The following is a 19,461-nucleotide window of genomic DNA, read 5'->3' as shown; positions in this document are numbered from 1 at the left end:
ACAGGAAGATAAATCAAATGCATTGGTCTCTCGATGATTTTATAGCCAGGACTAACATTTGGATAAAAGGAGTAAATGCAATTGAGTTGGGTTCCATTAATATAGGATGATCCGATAACGTTGTTAACGATTCTGATGGTGTTAATGCTTGAAATTCTAACAATATGATCCGACTCGTATTCGGAATTGGAATTTAATTTTCTTTTAGTAAACCCTAAAACTTAAGAGATGCTATTCTCCACATTAAAGTCAATCAAATAATTCAAGCCAAGTTTAATGGTTGATTTTAAAGTATTAAGATTGATTCCAATTTGAAGGTTGTTTGGAGAGTAATTAATTTTATTTGCAATAATATAACTTCCACGTTGAGCTGTTTTTATTGTGTTTAAAATAGACTTTTGCAAATACTCATTGATGTCTTTAATGTCATAGCTTCCTGATGGAAAGATAATGTTCTCCCAATTAGCTCCATTGTTCATGCTGTATTTGAAAGAATTGTTTTTACTGTTTACATTTGGAATGCTGTTGTAAGTCTCAAGACCGAGAAAAGCCATTTCATAACTTTTTCCTTCGTCAAAAACGATTTTATCCAAAAAATCAGTGGTGATAACACTTGATTTTCCATCTACATCGATGATTATACCTGACATTTTTTAAATAATAATTATTTTTTTTTAAATTGTTTTAGAAAAATAAAAAATCATCAAACCCGCTTCGGTACTTTCCATCGTTCTTTTTAGAAGAGAGATCGATGACGGCAAATCCGTGAGGTTCATTCCAGCAATGATTGCAAAAGGCTTTAAATTCTTCTATTTTCATATCGCAGGAAACGTGATCTTGATAAATGTGATTAACGCTTTTTTGGTCTTGTTTAAAGAGGCAAATAAAGTTAGCATTTTCTCTGATGGTATGTCTTGGAATCTCGAAATAGTTTTGAGCGAGGTAAAAGCAGTCGACGTTAGAGTGTCTTCCTCGGATATAGTATTTTTCGCACTTGTTTTGATTGGTTAATTGCAAATCGTCAAAGATCATCAAATTGTTTTTGGTCGAGTCTAAGGATTCAGGTTCAGGTACATCATCAGCCGTTTCAAAGAATTGACACTCCATATCATCATTGTCGGAATATTTTTTTGAAATTTCCTCAATAACATCTTCAGGGTTTAAATTCAATTTTTCCATTTCGTCTTGTACATCATCCGTTAACAAATCAACAATATCCTTTTTAGGAAGTTTATTTTCGAATGATCTTTTGAGTATTTTGTATTCAGGTTGAAATAGTGATTTGCCAAAGACTTGCAAGCGGCTCTAGCCAGCCAGGTCTTAAAAGTAAATTGAGTAGTAACGTTGTTTTTCCGCAACCAGACTTTCCAACGATGATTCCTCGTATACTTCTAGGTAAAAGCGCGCTGTTGTTTCTTTTGGTTTTCCCAATTTTACATGACAATTTCATCACTTCCATTTTTTATATTTAAAAAGTTTTTATATATGTTAAAAATGTATTGCGTTAAGTGTAGAAGAGAGACTGAAACCATTCACTTGAAAAACGAGATCACAAAAAACAACAGACCTATGTTGAAAGGAATATGCAACTCTTGTGGGATAAGCAAATGTAAGTTTGTTTCATCGCATGGATCACCTTCAGCAACAAAAGGATTTGGTGTGAGCGATTTGAAATGGACGGATCAGCTTGCAGAGGAGCTTCATAAACCGGTGATTCATCATTTTAAAAGAAGAAGGGTGATTGTGAATGACATTGATGAAATATGGGCTGCTGATTTGGTGGACATGCAATCGTTTTCAAAATTCAACAACGGTGTAGAATATTTGCTCATGGTGATCGACGTGTTTTCAAAGTATGGATGGATCGTTCCGTTAAAAAGCAAAACAGGTCTTGAAGTGGCTGAAGCGTTGAAAAAGATTTTCACAGAAAGAAAATGCATTAAATTGTGGGTGGATAAAGGAAAAGAATTTTACAACAGGCATGTGAGAGCTTTGGGTGTGCAATTGTATTCTACTGAAAACGAGGAAAAAAGTTGTGTTGTCGAGCGATGGAATATAACAATGAAAGAGAGAATGTTTAAATATTTTTCAGCCAACAATACCAATAAATACATTGACGTATTGGATGAGATGGTGAAAAATTACAACAACACAAAGCATTCTTCCATCAAAATGACACCAGTGGAAGCTAGAGATGAAAAGAATAAATATAGGGTATGGTGGAATCTGTATGGAAAGGATCAAACATTACCAGCAAAACCAAAATTTTCCATGGGTGATCAAGTGCGGATTGCAAAAAAGAAGTCTCATTTTGAAAAGGGGTATACACCTAGATGGACTGAGGAGGTTTTTACAGTGTCAAAAGTTCAGTATACGAATCCGCCTACGTATAAAATCTCTGACGCTAACGGTGAAGAAATTCAAGGCACCTTTTACGAGCAGGAGATGCAAAAGACGCATCAAGACATATTCAGAATTGAAAAAATCATTCGCAAAACCAAGAGCAAGTCGTTAGTCAAATGGTTGGGATATCCAGACTCGTTTAATTCATGGGTAGATAATAATGAATTGTTAAGTTTGCAAAAATGATCTAAAAATTTATTTTTAATATGTAAAATGCATGCTCCTCACAAGTTTTTTAGAAATGTTACCTCAGCAGAAGTCCACAGTTTGGATTTGCAATTAAAAATTTTGGAAGAGAGGGTTAGAGAGTTGGAGGAAAGAAGACCAAACAACATTATTGTGTCTACGAAAACGTTAGATCATCCACCTTATTTCAACGTTAACGAACAATATGAGATTTTTGCCCAGAAAGACATTAAATTTGCTGCTCTCTCACATACAATGATAGCTTTATCCATTGGGCTGAATTTGGAGAAAGGTGTTGCAGTGATAACATTAATGAATAAAATTACTGATCAATTGAATTATAGAAAAAACGAAGTTATTATTTCAGAGTCTGTAGATGATGTTATTATGGATGTGAATAGTAACAGCAAACAGGACGTGATTGTTAAAAAAGGAGAAAAACTTTGTAAGATTAATTACATTGATTTAAAATAGTTTTTTCTTAATAAAAAATGGAAATATTGAATGAAAAACTTTATCCAGTTCTTCCAACAGCTCCTGCAGATGAAGGAGGACATGTTTATAGGCTTCAGAAAATAAGCGAGATTCAGAAAGAGATAGAGAGTGAAAAAGCAAAGCGAGTTCATCTAAGCAAAAAGTATCATCGCGTGTTTAGAATCATTTCGAATGTGGACAATGTGATGCAAGGATTATGTATAGCATTGGGTGCGACTGGAATAGGGGTTTTGTCTACGATTATTGCGAGTCCAGTAGCGATTGCGTGTGAAGGTGTGGCTATTGGCATGGGGTTTTTATCGATTGTTGGAGGTCAAGTGAATAAAAAGATGGTATTAAAAGCGGAAAAGCATGAGAAGATCAAAGTGTTGGCTGAGTCGAAATTGGACACCATCAGCGAGCACATTTCCAAAGCGTTGATGGATGGAAAAATAAGCGATTCAGAGTTTCAATTGATTCTTGGGGAGCTTCAAAAATTTAAATCATTGATGGAGGAAATACGAAGCAAAACCAAAAAGGGAATAGATGAAGTTATTAAAGAAAACTTTATCCAAAAAGGACGAGAAGACGCGATTCAAACGTTCAATAACATGTTTAAGAAAGGATCAACGTAGTCGTAAAAACCAATTTATGTTTTTTTCTACGTATTTTAAAAAGATGTTTTTCTTTAAAATACAAGACCAGAATAAAAGGGATGAAATTGTGAAAAAAGTTAATGACAGACGAAAGAGGATTTATCAGAACAGCGTGAATGACAACATTTCAGATACGAATTTTCAAGCTGATGTGAGCAAGCTATTTAAACCTATCATCGAGAGCAATGAAAAGATGATCAAAAGCCTGTCAGTCGATCAAAAAAAGAAAAGGCCTTTCGAAGTGAACAAAGTTGGAGATAAAATGTATATTGGAAAAATGGAGGTTGAAATAGATGGAGATGATATCATTGTCAGTGGTGAAAGGTATGAAGGAACAAAAGGTCTTTGGGAACTGATGACTGAATTAACAATACCAAAGAGCTATACCAATGAAGATTTGCAAAATTATGAAAAAAATTTAATGGATACCCAGTAAACATCGAACAGTTGGTAAGTAGTTGGCCCGATCCTAATAACCAACTATTAGCTACAGTTGGGCCAACAGTCGGCTATTTAGTTGGTACCGTGAAAAAAACGTAACGCTTTTACCAACACTTAGCCAACTGTTTTTAAACAATTGTTTGCCATTAACGGCCCAACAGTAATAAAACAGTTGGCTAACAGTTGGTACCATTACCGGCCCAACTATATGATTTTTTTTCGCGATTTCTTAAATTCACTTTTGCGCTTAAATTGAAAGTGCAAAAGTTATAAATCATGTTTTGAATATTGCTTAATAACAAAGTATAACTTTGCTTTTTCATATTTAATTTTCTATCTAATAGTGATTGTTTGTATATCAGACTTTACCAAACAGTACTACTGTCGACACAAAATATTGTATTATTTATAGATAACTTAGTTGAATACAAAAAAAAGAACAAATTTTTTATCATTACACTTTTATTTCCAGACCATTAAAGAAAAATATTTACAAATAAAGAACTAAAAATATTCTATTATTGTAGTTAATATTATTAAAGGTTTGAAACTAATATTGGCAACTTTAATTAAAAACAATATTGTAAAACGCTAATATTTAAAAACGTGGCGATTTATTAGATAATTATTAATAATAATTAAGAAAAATTAGATTTATAAATAAAATCAAGAAAAATAAGCTTTTATAAATTTTCAAAAGAAAATAATAACTAAATATTCTTTTCATTGATTAACTGCAACTGATTTTTTATAACCTTGCTTTTCGCCTGTCTATTTATTCGCCCATCTCCTTGATCATTTGCGCCCTGAAACCATCTTGAAACCATCGGGTAAATATCTTTATCCTTGGAATTAAGATACTGAATTCTTACTGCTGCTAAAAGAATAAAATGAAAATAAATTTAAAAACTCAATTTATTTTTTGTTTAAATATAAATTATTTTTAAGTTATTTTTAAGCTCTTATACGTATACTTTGCAAATCAAGAATTACATTAACTGGTTAGCAGTTTTAAAAATATGTGCATATGATAATAAGTTCAAGTCACCAAGGGAGAATATAATATCTTACAAATTTACAACTAATGACAACACTGGTAATTGTCATAAGTACTAACATATTATATTCTTTCTTAGTGTTGTAAACATATTTTTATAAATATAAAAATACAGTTGACTTTAATAGACTAAAAATTTACATAACTAGTAATACTTACATAGTAAGCACTTTAACACAAAATGATAACATCGCAACTTAACCTTGCCCATTCCAGTAGCTATCATCTTACTTGAAGATCCGTTTAGATTACATAAAACGCTAAAATTTTTGGAAAACATGGCTCCCAACACACATCATATGTATTTTGGACGTTCAACTTTACCGCCAATAGAACGCAGATATTCGACCTAAAAACAAATAATGCTACATATTACAACTTTTTTATTTAAACTATTTTTTCAAAGGTAAATGAAAATGTAATGCGGTATAATATAACTAAGGTATTATTAAATTACCTTTGATAAATTACAATTATAAGACTTATAAAAAAACTTATCTTTGATCTTATAAAATAATAGTTACTAGTTTAAACGCAACCTGAAGACTGCTAGAAACATTATAATACAAAAAATAATTTCAAACTTTATAGAGAGCCATCTCAGATTTCATCTGTATCATAAGGTTAAGCCTCTCCAAATCTTCCTTACTTTCCATTGGAAGGCCAGGGGAACAACAATATCTTCATTATCCAAAAAACTTTGAACTTCTAAAAACTTATTTTTTTGCTCCAGTTCTGTTAATCTTAACTCCAAAGCTGCTAACTTCTCTATAAACATACATAAATAATTAAATAATATTTGATTGCATTTGAATCTTATTGGAAAACTGGTTTCAAAAACACAATCTAGTTTTTAAATTGAAGACATACATGGATAAAGGTGTTATGGAACTCAAATATTTGGAGTTAAAATTTTAAACATTCATGTTATTTATCCCTGTAGGTGAATTGATTGCTGTAAAAATGGTATTCTAGCACATTTTTGTGCTGTGTTATTAAGGCCATGGAAAAGAGCGTTATTTAAAACCTTTATCTGCATAAAAAAGTAGAAATGTGTATTTTTGTAACATGAAATATGTATTTTTTTAAAGCCTTCATCCATTTATGACTTATATTAAAACACAAATTAATTTTTTTTACAAAAAATATAAATAGTTTTCTTTTGTCAATACATGTCAGCATCATAATCAATGTATGTATGTGTAACACATATACAATGTATAACAAGTAGTAAAACAAAAAAAAAAACAAAAAAACAAATAGTTTATCCAAAACCTTACTTTCCTGATCCCCAAAATTTTGAACAGTTTTCTCATAGTTTTCAGAAGTCAAAGTCCCTTTTAATAAAATGCTATAATTATATGCATTATATGAATATATATATATATATATATATATATATATATATATATATATATATATATATATATATATATATATATATATATATATATATATATATATATATATATATAATAATAATAATAATAATATAATATAATATAATATAAATGTTATATATGCTTAATATGAAATGTATATGTCATATTGTATATACAATTGCATATACCATTTATTTATATACTGCATATATTATGTCAATATTGTATATGGCATATATTATATGCAATATATACAAAATACATAGGGATGTCTGCCAATATTTTTAGGTGGATTTCTCTGACTTTTCCCTGATACTTTCCTGATCTTCTACCTGTTTTCCTTGATTTAATTTAAAGTTACCCAAATTCAACTTCACAAAAATTGATCTAGATTCGTTTAGAAAAATGCTCTTCAACTGCAAAAATGTAAACAATAATACAACCCACACTAAATGTATCAAGTATTGATACATTTAATATGGGTTGTATAATTGTTTACATTTTTGCAAGTGAAGATTCAAGATTCGCTTGATGCAAGTGAAGTTCATAAAACTATCTGCCAAATAAACTTTTATATTACATGTACTATGTACAACTTATTTACGTTATGTAAGTTTGATGAAGAGCCATTTTCCCTGATTTCTCCCTGATTTTTTTAAAATTCAACCTAATTTCCTGGATTATCCTAGATTTTTTGCAGATATCTGATTTCCCTGACTTTTCCCTGAATTCCCCTGATCTGGCAGACACTCTGTATATGTATATATATATATATATATATATATATATATATATATATATATATATATATATATATATATATATATATATATATATATATATAAATATACATACAAACATACATACATATACATACAGAAATACACACATAAACATACTACTATACACGCACATATACATTTTAGCTGTATTTAAACTTTTGATAATAGTTAAAATAGAGCTAAAATGTCTTATACAAATGCAACAATGGTGTCATCATAAAAATAAATTAAAAACTCAACCAATGTCAAAAATTATATCTGAATGTGTCACTAATGGATAAATGTAAAATATTTCTACTTACCAGCGTAACGGTTATATTAAGAGGTGTACGAGAGTTTGAGTTTAAAAGTTTAATTAAAGGGTAGAAAAAGCGTTTGAAAGAAAAAAAAATGATAAAAAGCTTCAAACTAAACTAACTCTATTGAATAGTTTTAATCATTGAATGAATCTATTTGAATAATTTTGATAATTAGTCGCATGGTCTAAGTGAATATATTTATAATATACATTTACAAACTTACGGGAAACTTACGATTCAAAAACACGCCGGTATACAGTCGGTTAATGGTTGGCAAGAAATGCCAACAGTTAGCCAACTGTAGCCAATACTGGCCCGTCAGTTGGACCAACTAAAGCGTGTTTACTGGGTAGTGATGCTATAAGATCTGATTCGCAACCGCATAAACCGAAATCATCAAGAAGACCAAAGTATCAGCAACTTATTGCTCCTATTTGGGAAAAAATGATGCGTATTGAAAAGGGTAAAAAAGGTCGTGGTGTCATTATTCTTCCATGCGATCCTAATGCGTTGGTGGAAAAGCTTGAATTGAGTATAGCTGCATGGCATGCTGGGAATAAAGAGTCAAGAAATGTGGCTGTTGCTATTTGCGATGAGCTGTTGAGACAGGGGGAGATTAATAAAGAGGAATATAAATCGTTAATGAGGACTATTGATAAAATTATTTAAAAAATTGTTTTATTTAAAAAAATGCTCATTGTGAACAAAAGAAGATATGTGAAAAAGAACGTTGTTGGTGGAGGTGGTATTGTAGACATGATTAAAAATTTCATAAAAATAGCAGCTGCGTCAAGTATGTCAAAAGCAACAGTGAATTTGCTTAAAAATGCTGCTACAAGTAAAATTGGACAAGAAGCGATTACAGCTGCAAAATCTGCTGGTACAGAGTTAGCCCTTTCAGCCATTTCCACTGCTAGAGATGTAGCTATTGATAAAGGTAAAAAGACCATTGAGAAATTAAAGACTGGTTCATCTATTCAAATTAAGAAAATGTCTAAAAAGAACGCGATTCGAATCCAAGACCTGGTGAAAATGGGGCAGGGCATGAAAATAGTATGAAGATAGCATTCTATTGCGATGACTTGTTATAAACTTGCAATGTCTTGCAATGAGAGACATTTAAATGAATTAAATAATTTTTTTATTATATAAAAAATGATAAGTACTGAGCGATTAAGAGTTACTGAGAACCCAGAGTATGATATTGGTATTGAAAAAGTTGATTTTTTTGAGTACCTTCCAACCAATCTCGATTTAAATTCTTCAGGCACGATTACTTTTGAGATTGACTGTCAATCGATTCAAACAGTACCATCAGAGGCTTACATTCTTATTGAAGGAGTGTTGAAAAAGAGCGATGGAACCTTTTACGATGCTAAAGACAACATTGCACTGGTGAACAACGCTTTGATGTATTTGTTTAATGATGTGACTTATGACTTGTCGGGAGAGCAAGTGGAAAGAGTGATGTATCCAGGTCCAGCCACCACCATACTTGGATTGATGAAATATCCTTATGGATTTCAGTTTGCTGATGGATTAAAACAGATGTGGTATATGGATACGTCAAATCTTGTTGGAAATTCAGGATTCAATGTTAGACGAGACCACTTGTTTGCAGACACTACATCCGTTGGAGCTTTTTTGTTTAAAATTCCGTTGAAGCACATTTTTGGATTTTGCGAAACCTATGACAAAGTTGTTTATGGGTTTAGACATACCATCACCTTTACAAAGAAAGAATGCGATGATGCAATTTATAGAGCGGAAAGTGTTAGTGCAGGAATGATCAACCTTAAAAAATTCAGACTTTATATGCCTCGCGTTGAATTGGATATTTCGAAAAAGACTGATTTCATGAATTTAATGGCTCAAAAAATCCCCATTCAAGTGGCTTATAAATCAAACAAATGTGAAAGACAGCTTATTCCAGCCGGTCAAACAGAATTTACCTGGTCGCTTGGAAGAGTCACTGACAAAAGCATTCCAAGATTTATCTTGTTCGGACTTCAGACAAACAGAAATTCCAGTCAAACAGTTAATCCATCGCTATTTGACCATTGTGATGTTAGCAATTTTTACGTGACTGTTAATGGAATAAAGTATCCAAATTACAATTACGACTTGAATTTTGGAGAAAAGAGAGTGGTCATGGCTTATTCAGATGCGTTCTCTTTTGATGAAAAATATTACGGCACAAATGATCTTGTTTGTCAATCAGGGTTAACCTTGCTTGAATATATAAAATTATATCCGTTGTTCTTTGTGGATATCAGCAAGCAAAAAGAAAGAGTGGCGTCGGAAACAGCTGAATTAGTGGTAAACCTTAAATTTCGAACTTCAACTATTGCAAATACCGTTATTTTTGCAGTGGTGATCTCTGATAAATTGCTTAAATTTGTTTCAGACGGAACCAACATGACCGCTGTTTATTAAGTTTATTAAGATGTCTTTTCAGGAAAAATTGAATTGACTTAAAAAAAATCTTGGTATAATAAAATGAGATATACAACATCGTATTTGAAAAATTTGTTGAATGAAAACGGCGTTAGTAAAACAGCAGATGATTTAATAACGTTGATTATGCTTGCGGTTGAAAATAATTTGATCAGTAAAGATGAGATTTTAGAAAGAGCAAAAGAAAAAAAAGTAAAGCCTCCTCCAAAAGAAAAAAAACCTGTTGATCCAAAATGGGAATGGCTTAGTTTAGTTAAGAAAAAGCCCATCACTGTGAGAATAACCAACATTGAAACGGGTGAGGTGACTGAATACAAGTCTCTTTACAAAGCGATGGCAGGAACTGGACGTGGATGGAGATATTTAGAGCGTCGAGATGGAAAGGTGGATAATGGAATCAAGATTGAATTTTTAAATTCTGAAAAGCTTGAAAAACGTAAAAAGCAGCAAAATTGATTTTTTAACTTTTAACATGTTAAAAAATTGACTTAAATAAAATTCTTGGCATAAATAAAAAGATGGAAAGCATGCAAAAGGATGATCTTTTAAATGCTCTTGATGATAGCTTTGAGCCAACTTCTGATACGGCTAAATCAAAAAGTTTGCTTAAATTTCTAAAAAACATAAGAAAACTTCCAAAGGAACATCGAATCATTTTCAAAGAAATGGTTGAAGTAGCACCTTTTGAAGAAGTGATCAGAAATATAAAAGAAGACATTGATCTGCGTAATAAATTCCTGATCGGAACAAATTGGAAACTAAATGCTAGCGGACGTAATATATGTCGTAAAATCACTGAACATATTAGAGAGATTAAAAATATGTATTCACGTCTTTCTAAATAATTTTTTAATTCTTTTCACGGGAGAATTAAAAAAAAACGGTAAAAACTTTTCGAAGAAGAAAATATGCTGAAAGTGTGCCAAGATTTAAAAAAATTGAATTGACTTAAAGAAAATCTTAGTATAATAAAAATGGAAAGTAAAACTGTTAAAGATCGAAAAGTATCAATGGCATCATTAAGAAGGGATGCTAAAGAAAGAGCTATAAAAGACTATAGCAGAATGACTAGGGAAGAGCTTGTTGAGGCTATTAAAACAACAAGACCTGTCATTGGTGCTAAAGAGCCTGTTAATGATCGAAAAGATCGAAACTATTCAAAAATGACTGTGAAAGAATTAAGAGAGATGGCTAAAGGTCGTGGTGATATCAAAGGTATCTATAAAATGAAAAAAGCTGATCTCATTGCAGCTTTAAATATTACCATCATTGAACCTGCTCCTCGTAGACGAACGACTGAGGCAAGACCGTTGCCTGTTAATGAAAGACCTACCGTGATTAGGTTTGTTCGACCACCTGTAAAAGTTTCTGTAAAACCGACAAAAGTAAGGTTTGTTCAACCACCTGTAAAAGTTTCTGTAAAACCGACAAAAGTTTCAATAAAGCCGGCAAAAGTAAGGTTTGCTGTTGGTTCTGAAAGACCTGTGCCTGCTCCTCGTCCTGCGGTTCAAAGACCTGTTCCAGCTCCAAGACTAAGGTCTAGCGACTTGATTTCATTCGAAGCTTCTACTCTCTTGCAAAATCAGGTGACAAGAGATGAACCCTCTATTCTTAACACACCGGTTAACGATTCAACAAACGTTATTACACCTAGACCGGTTCCAGCACCAAGACCTTTAATTTCAAGTCTGACGAGAGTTGCAAAAAGTGTGACGTCATATGTTGCAAATAAGTTTAATGATATTAAAGAATGGATAGAACCCTACGTTCCTGATGTAGTCAAGAAGAAGGTAAGCGAATCAGTAGAACAAATCGATGAAAAGATAAAGTCTATCAAATCACTTGTATTAAAAACAGTGTATAAGCAGCCTGTGTCAAAACCATTTACAGTAAAGTTTAATATGACTAAGCATTCAGCAGAGCGCTCCACCAGACTGTTTTCATACGAGCCATCTTCTCGATACCAAGACATTGTTTCTTTTTTAAACTTGGTAAGGGAGTCTGCCATTCAAACCATGGAAGGAGAAAGAAACACAAAGGTAAGAATTTCTTTAGTCTGTGAAATGATTCGCGTAAGCATCTTGACTGGTGGGGAAACTAATCAGACGGCTAACTTTTCATCTAATGCGAAAAGATTATTAGAGGGTGATGATGTGAGAGCGCTCATGACTGAAATGGAAGAAAAAATCTTGGAAAGTAGTGCTAATTACAACAAGATGGGATCCAATTGCGTCTTGTCAAAGATTTTAAGAATGGATATTAACTTTGCTGATTATGAACCTTTCAGAGGCTCTTCCTACATGAAGCTGTCTCCCGAGTTGGAAAGTAAAAAAGCCATCATCAACATGGTAAACAACGACAATGAATGCTTCAAGTGGTGCGTCACCAGAGCTCTTAACATGAAAAATAAAAACAACGAAAGAATTGATAATGAGTTGATTGAAAAATCTTAAGAGCTTAATTGGAATGGAATGGAATTTCCTGTAAAGACAACTCAAATCGAAAAGTTTGAAGTGAATAATCCTGACATCAGCGTGAACGTCTTTCACTATGAAATGAATAAGCCTCAACCTATGCAAATATCCAAATTTCATGATCGAAAACACTGTGTTGATTTGCTGCTCATTTCAAACAAAGACAACAGCCATTATTGTCTTATTAAAAATTTCAGTCGGTTTGCCGGCTCCTCAACAACAAAACATCAACATAAACAATACTTTTGCAGAAATTGTATGCAAGGTTTCAACCAAGAAGAAAAGCTTCAAATCCATCAAGAATACTGCTATGATAACGCTCCAATGAGAATCGATCTTCCTGAAAAAGGAGCAACTGTTCAGTTTAAAAACTATAACAAGACCATGAGAGTTCCGTTTGTGGTAACTGCTGACTTTGAAAGTTTCATCAAACCCGTCAACACTTGCACTCCTGACTTAAAACAGTCATACACCAAACAATACCAAAAGCATGTTCCATGCTCGTTCAGCTATCATATCAAATGCTTTGACGAAACCATTTATAAAGAAAAACCCGTTTTATACACAGCAGAAAGCGAAGAGGATGATGTGGCTCGAAAGTTTATCACCAGTCTTGAAGAAGACTCTAAAAAGATTTTCGATAAGATTGATTCACTGCAAAAAGAATGGAAGAATAAGCCAATAAAGACTGATGTGGATAAAAAGAAGTTTGAAGCTGAAACCGAATGTCACATTTGCAAAAAGGATCTTAACGGTGACAAAGTGTGGGATCACTGTCATTTGACTGGAAAGTACCGTGGTGCTGCTCATGATGCTTGCAATAAAAAATATCGAATTCCAAAATTTATTCCCGTATTTATACATTGCTTGTCTGCCTATGACAGCCATTTGTTTATTAAAAAATTAGGTGGAAAGCTCAATTGCATACCAAACAATGATGAGAAATATATTAGCTTCTCTAAAAAAATCAAACTGAGAGACACTGTCGATAAGAAAGGTGAACCAAAAGAAGTATTAAGAGAACTGAGGTTTCTTGACAGCTATAGGTTCATGTCTGACACTTTAGACAAACTCTCTAAAAATCTAACCGATGAACAATGCATAAACGCTAGGGAATATTATCCTGAAAAGGAAAAGTTCGACTTGATAAGAAAAAAAGGTATTTTCCCTTACGAATGGATGGACTCGATTGAAAAATTAACTGAAACGCAATTGCCTCCAAAAGAAGACTTTTATTCCAGACTAGACGATAAAGACATCACTGATGAAGAATACACGCATGCGAAAAACGTTTGGAAAGTATTTGGATGTAAAACATTTAGAGATTACCTAGAAATTTATAACGTGTCTGATGTCTTAATTCTAGAAGACGCTATTGAAAATTTTAGAGACGCCTGCATGAAAAGTTACGATCTTGATCCTGCTCAGTTTTACACCTCTCCTGGACTCGGTATGGAAGCCTGTTATAAAAGTACTAAAGCTGAAATTGAACTTTTAAGCGATCCTGATATGCTCAACATGGTTAAAAAAGGAATACGCGGCGGAATTAGCATGATCTCCAACCGACTTGGAACTGCTAATAACAAATACATGCCAGACTACGACCCTTCAAAACCCTCAAAATTCCTCATGTATTTAGACGCTAACAATCTTTACGGATGGGCTATGAGTCAACCTCTTCCTGTTGGAGGATTCAAATGGATGACTGAAGATGAGCTTGAAAATTGGCGCAGCATGCCATGCATTCTTGAAGTCGATTTAGATTACCCTGAAGAGCTTCACGATTTACACAACGACTACCCTTTGGCTCCTGAAAGATTAACCATTGGAAAAGTAGCCAAACTCGTTCCAAATTTAAACAATAAAGAAAAATACGTCGTCCATCGCACAAATCTTAAACTCTATGAACGAATGGGATTAGTCATCACCAAAATTCGTCGTGGCATCACCTTTAGAGAAGAACCTTGGATGAAATCGTACATCGATGGCAACACCCAAAAGAGAGCAGAACCAGGTCGAAACGAATCTGAAAAAGAATTTTTTAAATTGATGAACAATGCCGTCTTTGGGAAAACTATGGAAAACATCGAAAAACATGTTGATATTAAACTTGTCACTACAAGAAAAGAAGTCCTAAAATTAACTAAACAAACTCGATATAAACGACACGTCATTTTTGATGAAAACCTCACTGCCATTCACATGAAGAAAACACAAGTCACTTATGACAAACCCGTTTTTTTAGGAATGTGCATCCTCGACATCAGCAAAACTCTCATGTATGAATTCTATTACGACTACATCAAGCCTAAATATGGCGATAAAGCCAAGCTGCTCATGACCGACACTGACTCGCTCTTTTTTGAAATTGAAACAGAAGATTTTTACAAAGACATTGCCGATGATGTTGAAGCCAAATTTGACACAAGCGACTTTCCTAAAGACCATCCCGCCATTCAAAACGTTGGTTTCAAAGTAGGTAAAAATAAAAAGATCATTGGCATGTTCAAAGATGAGGCTGCTGGTAAACAAATTAAAGAGTTTGTAGGCCTTCGACCCAAGCTCTACTCTTACTACATACCTAAAGATAAAGAGCACAAAAAATGCAAAGGGGTCAAAAAGAAAGTCGTTGAAAAGAAAATAAGGCATCAACATTTTAAAGACTGCTTAATGAACAAGACAGAACAACTTGCAACCATGAACGTTTTCCGATCTCATCTTCATGACGTCTACACTGAAGAAATTAACAAAGTCGCACTCAGCGCTAACGACGACAAAAGAATTATCTTAGATGACGGAATTCACACACTTGCCATCGGTCACTACAAAACACGACCTATCGCTGAGGTTTGAAAAAGGCATTAAGTTTAGGTAACATGAAAAAAAGTAAGAAATTTTTTGATAAGATCTTTAGGGGTACATCATCCCTCAAGATAACATATTTTTTGAAGAAAAGTTAACTCATCAACGTTAGCATCCTTAAGTATGGAAAAGTGTTCATGAGTCAGAACCGGCATATCATTATATATAACAGCAGAGAGAAGCTTTTCTAAGATGAAGTTAATCAAAACGTATATTAATTTAACACTAAATTTTCTGAGCGCAATAGGTGCTAAGCCTTTTATTATAAATGATACTAATCATAAATTTTGGCATAAAAAAATTTAAGAAGACGCATAGAGAACGTTTTTAGACTTATTGATCACCTAAATCTCGTTAAATGTGGGGAATTATTACAGCTTTCCCAGAGACACTCTTGTTAAATGTGGGGAATTATTATAGCTTTCCCAGAGACACTAAGGAATTCACTGTTTTTAAGAACTTGTCATTATCATATTACCATCTGACTACGAATAAAATTATTTACAATACCAACCCCTTTTATATATTATTTACAGCTGCGAAATATTATTAGTGCCTTTAAATAGATCCAATGAGTAAATTCCCATAACCATTAAAGACCACATAAAGTTGTTATTATTTTAAATGCACCCGGTAATTGCTTTCAGGCATTTCAGAAGACGTCATTCACAGCATAAAAACTATTTTAAATTGCACCTTGCACGCAACTTAACTTTAATGTAGGCCGTCTAAGTAACATTTCTTTCTAAAATGCCGTTTTCTCTTAGAAAGTTGTACTTTAAATGGGTAAAATGTTTTTTGTTTGATTATGTAGAAAATAATCTTTTCATAGACCTTAATAAGTACTTAATGTTTTACAGGTAAAAACGTGGTAAAAATTTGGGACAAAAATGCGTTAAGTTTTATGTACATCTACACTTTTCTCTAGTGTTTTATATAAAGAACAATATTATTACGGATCGTATTTTCCAAGCTTACAACACGACACCAAGGGTATCCAGTTAAATACCTTGTTGCTGGAGGACATCGAATCTGGGCAAGGTTTGACTGAAGAGGTTCAATCGTCGCTGAACCAAATCTGGTAGGAAGAGGGAGAAGTTTTTTATGGATAATTCGTACTGATTGTTGAAAGAGCTGGAGACAGAGGAGAAAATGGAAGTTAATGAAGGAGGCAAATCAAATATAATATAGTTATAATTTGTTTTTAAAGTGACTAATATATAGCGGAGAGAAGAAATTTCTCCAACAAATTAGTTAAACTATTAATTTGACAAATCATTTAAGGTGATGATGGTATTAGTAAGGGAGGAAGACCGAGAAGGTCATTTGAAGAGGCAACATCCTGGGCCAATAAGAGGAGTGCAGAGGAGGAAAACGCAGAAAAAACTCTGGAATAGCTCCTCATGGCCTGCTACTACAAATTAAAGGAGGGGGGAGCAGATTTGAAGATCTAATTATGATTTCTAAAGAAGGATATGATAGTTGCACCGGACAGTCTGTTTATAAACAGATGGTATCTGAGGATGTTGAGCTAAAGAGTCCTTATTCTTCACCTGCCTGGTTTCCCTACAGATCCAGAGCAAGGAGACAGATGAGGTTGTCTGGACAAACCCAAATCCCTCCTCATTACTCAATTGTAGGCCAATCAGGTTTCAATACATAAAGGAGAGCAAAAATGTCGTGGTGGAGGTGTAACATTTTTAAGGAGTTCCAGGCTCTCCCTTCAAGGTTGGATGGATTCATGATCTACCACGAGCTGGAGGAGACCCTGGTTGATGGAAAATTTCCATCTTTCTTAGTGAAGTGACTGACGTAACTACTAGTTGTAGCATCTGCGGCCTGAGCAGCTCCAACCTGAATGACCTGGAGAAAGTTTATAGAGTTGCGGCAGATCTTCCAGATATAAGATTTAAACATGGCCTGTCCACCCTTCATTTGTGGATAAGAAGCACATAGTCAACAGGCTGGATTTTAAGAAGTGGTAGTTTAGGGGAGGAAATAAGGAGCTACTAAAGTGCAAAAAAAAACAGATTCAGTTTGTGCTGAGGGTTAGTCTGTTTATATGTTCCAAAGTCAGGAGGATCTGGAAACTCCAATCATACTAATACTGCAAGGAGGTTTTTTAGGGGGTACCAAAAGTCAGTAGAAATTCTAGGTACTGATAAAGAGCTGGTGAAGAGGTTTTACATAACTCTCTGTATCTTTTCCAGTAATGAGGAAATGGACCCTAACAAGCTGCATCACTATAACCTGGAGACTGCACAACTGTACACCAGCTTGTACAACTGGTATCATATGCCCCAGTTGTACAGGCTGGTGTACAGTATTCGTACAAAGAATACACCGTCTTGACAACTCTTGACCACCTGTGTGGTCTCGACCACTCCTAGAAACAAAATAAGCCCAAATTTCAATACCCGACCTCATTTACCTATATTTAAACATTCAAAATGTCACTTTTTTTTATTATAAAACTGTCAAGACATCCCATGACCCTCCCTCTTCCCCCCTCCCCCCCTAAAATAACCACCTGTGCGGTAATGGCCACTCCTAGATTTGAATTCCTCGACCTTAATTACCAATACTTAGACATATAGCATGTTCCATCTAATTGAAAAACCATCGGGAAATAACATGACCACCCTTGACCACCCCTAATCTGATCACCTGTGTATTCATGACCACTCGAAACTTGAAAATAAGCCTGGAAATGAATTCCTTGGCCCCAAAAACCCCTGAAAACATGTATCATATGTCTATATTCAACCTATAAATAGTTTTGGAATTTTTGGACAACTCTGGCCCACTGTGTATGAGTAAGAACATCATTCATGGGGGTTTTATTAATTCAACCAAAATATCTGAGCATTAAACCTAATATGCTGTATCACATACTTAGCCTACTGTATATAGCACCACTTCATTTATATGTTTCCTTTTTTTCATTATAGCAACCAGTTGATGCTTTTAAAACAAAACGTTAAGTAATGTGTTATGGTATTCAATTAAGGATGCAAAAACGTTTTATAAATCTGCCACCCCAAAAAAGTTTAGCCGCCCCATCTGCCCCGACCTATCTACACCACTGTAATTCATTAATAAAATTTTTTATTAATTTTTTTGCTTTAATTGTTGTGAAAAATGATATAAAATGTCCATCTGTGTTTTTTTTTACTTTGTGATTGTAATTTTCGTTTTATTTTGTTTGTTTATTCGATTTTAATTCATAGATTAGATGAATTAAAATCGAACAAAGAAAACGCTCTTGATACAACAACAACATCTGCTATTATAACAGTATTACATACTAAGGGTCTGCGTCTCGGAATCGTATTCTTGAAATGAACCGGAAAAGCGTAACAAGACGAGAAGTTTCCTAGAAAAAAATAACGAGACAAAGGAAACGATTGTCCCGGAGTAAAGTTATAAATCGGGGCATAAATTTTTTCTTGGACTTTAAAAACTGTGTCCCGGATAATTACAAAGCGTTACGAGACAGATCAATTATATTAACTAGATATCTAACTCGCGCTTTCGCAGTGAAGAAAATTTTTTGTCAACCAAGTTTGTTTTGCCAGCCAGAAATGACGCACAGTGACTCAAAACAACAAAAAATATGGCACTAAACCCCTCACAATTTTTGGTAAATATAGTGCCCTTTTTTAAATAATATTAAATTAGAATGATCATTTATTTAAAAAGTAAAAACTGTTTTTTCATAAAACTTTTATTTTACATTTTATGGTTAAAAGAAGTTAAAAATTTTAATATTATTTTCAAAAAATGAGAGATTTTTATTTAGTAAAAATGGAGAACTTTTAATCTAAATTAAAGTCTATATTTACTTTTAAGATAATCTTTTAACTTTATATATTTTTTGAAGAAATACAAATGTCAATGAACCCATAAAAACCTTGTCTTCCGCCATTTTTTAACAGTGGTTTAATATATCAAAATAAATGAAAATGGCGGAAAACAAGGTTTTTAT

The 19,461-nt window shown here is 33.3% G+C and overlaps 1 long non-coding RNA gene across 3 annotated transcripts; it reads right to left on the bottom strand.

The window, feature by feature from the left end:
• Positions 1-4,764: 4,764 nt before the first annotated feature.
• LOC149892309 (uncharacterized) lies at positions 4,765-6,610 on the bottom strand. 3 transcript variants are annotated; one of them, XR_016450336.1, is made up of 4 exons: positions 6,493-6,510; positions 5,802-5,985; positions 5,377-5,566; positions 4,765-5,037 (listed from the first exon to the last, which is right to left on the bottom strand). It is a non-coding gene; the product is annotated as an uncharacterized LOC149892309 (long non-coding RNA). The 3 variants fall into 3 exon arrangements; XR_016450335.1 differs by having other exon boundaries at positions 4,767-5,037; positions 6,498-6,610; XR_016450334.1 differs by lacking the exon at positions 6,493-6,510 and having other exon boundaries at positions 4,777-5,037; positions 5,802-6,348.
• Between the last annotated feature and the right edge of the window lie 12,851 nt (positions 6,611-19,461).

This window comes from Hydra viridissima, unplaced genomic scaffold (genome assembly GCF_058129835.1).
Source record: "Hydra viridissima isolate aposymbiotic clone 2 unplaced genomic scaffold, HvirCarnegie_v1 scaffold_2, whole genome shotgun sequence".
NCBI classification, from domain to species: domain Eukaryota; kingdom Metazoa; phylum Cnidaria; class Hydrozoa; order Anthoathecata; family Hydridae; genus Hydra; species Hydra viridissima.
This window is presented reverse-complemented; position numbering and strand designations above follow the sequence as displayed.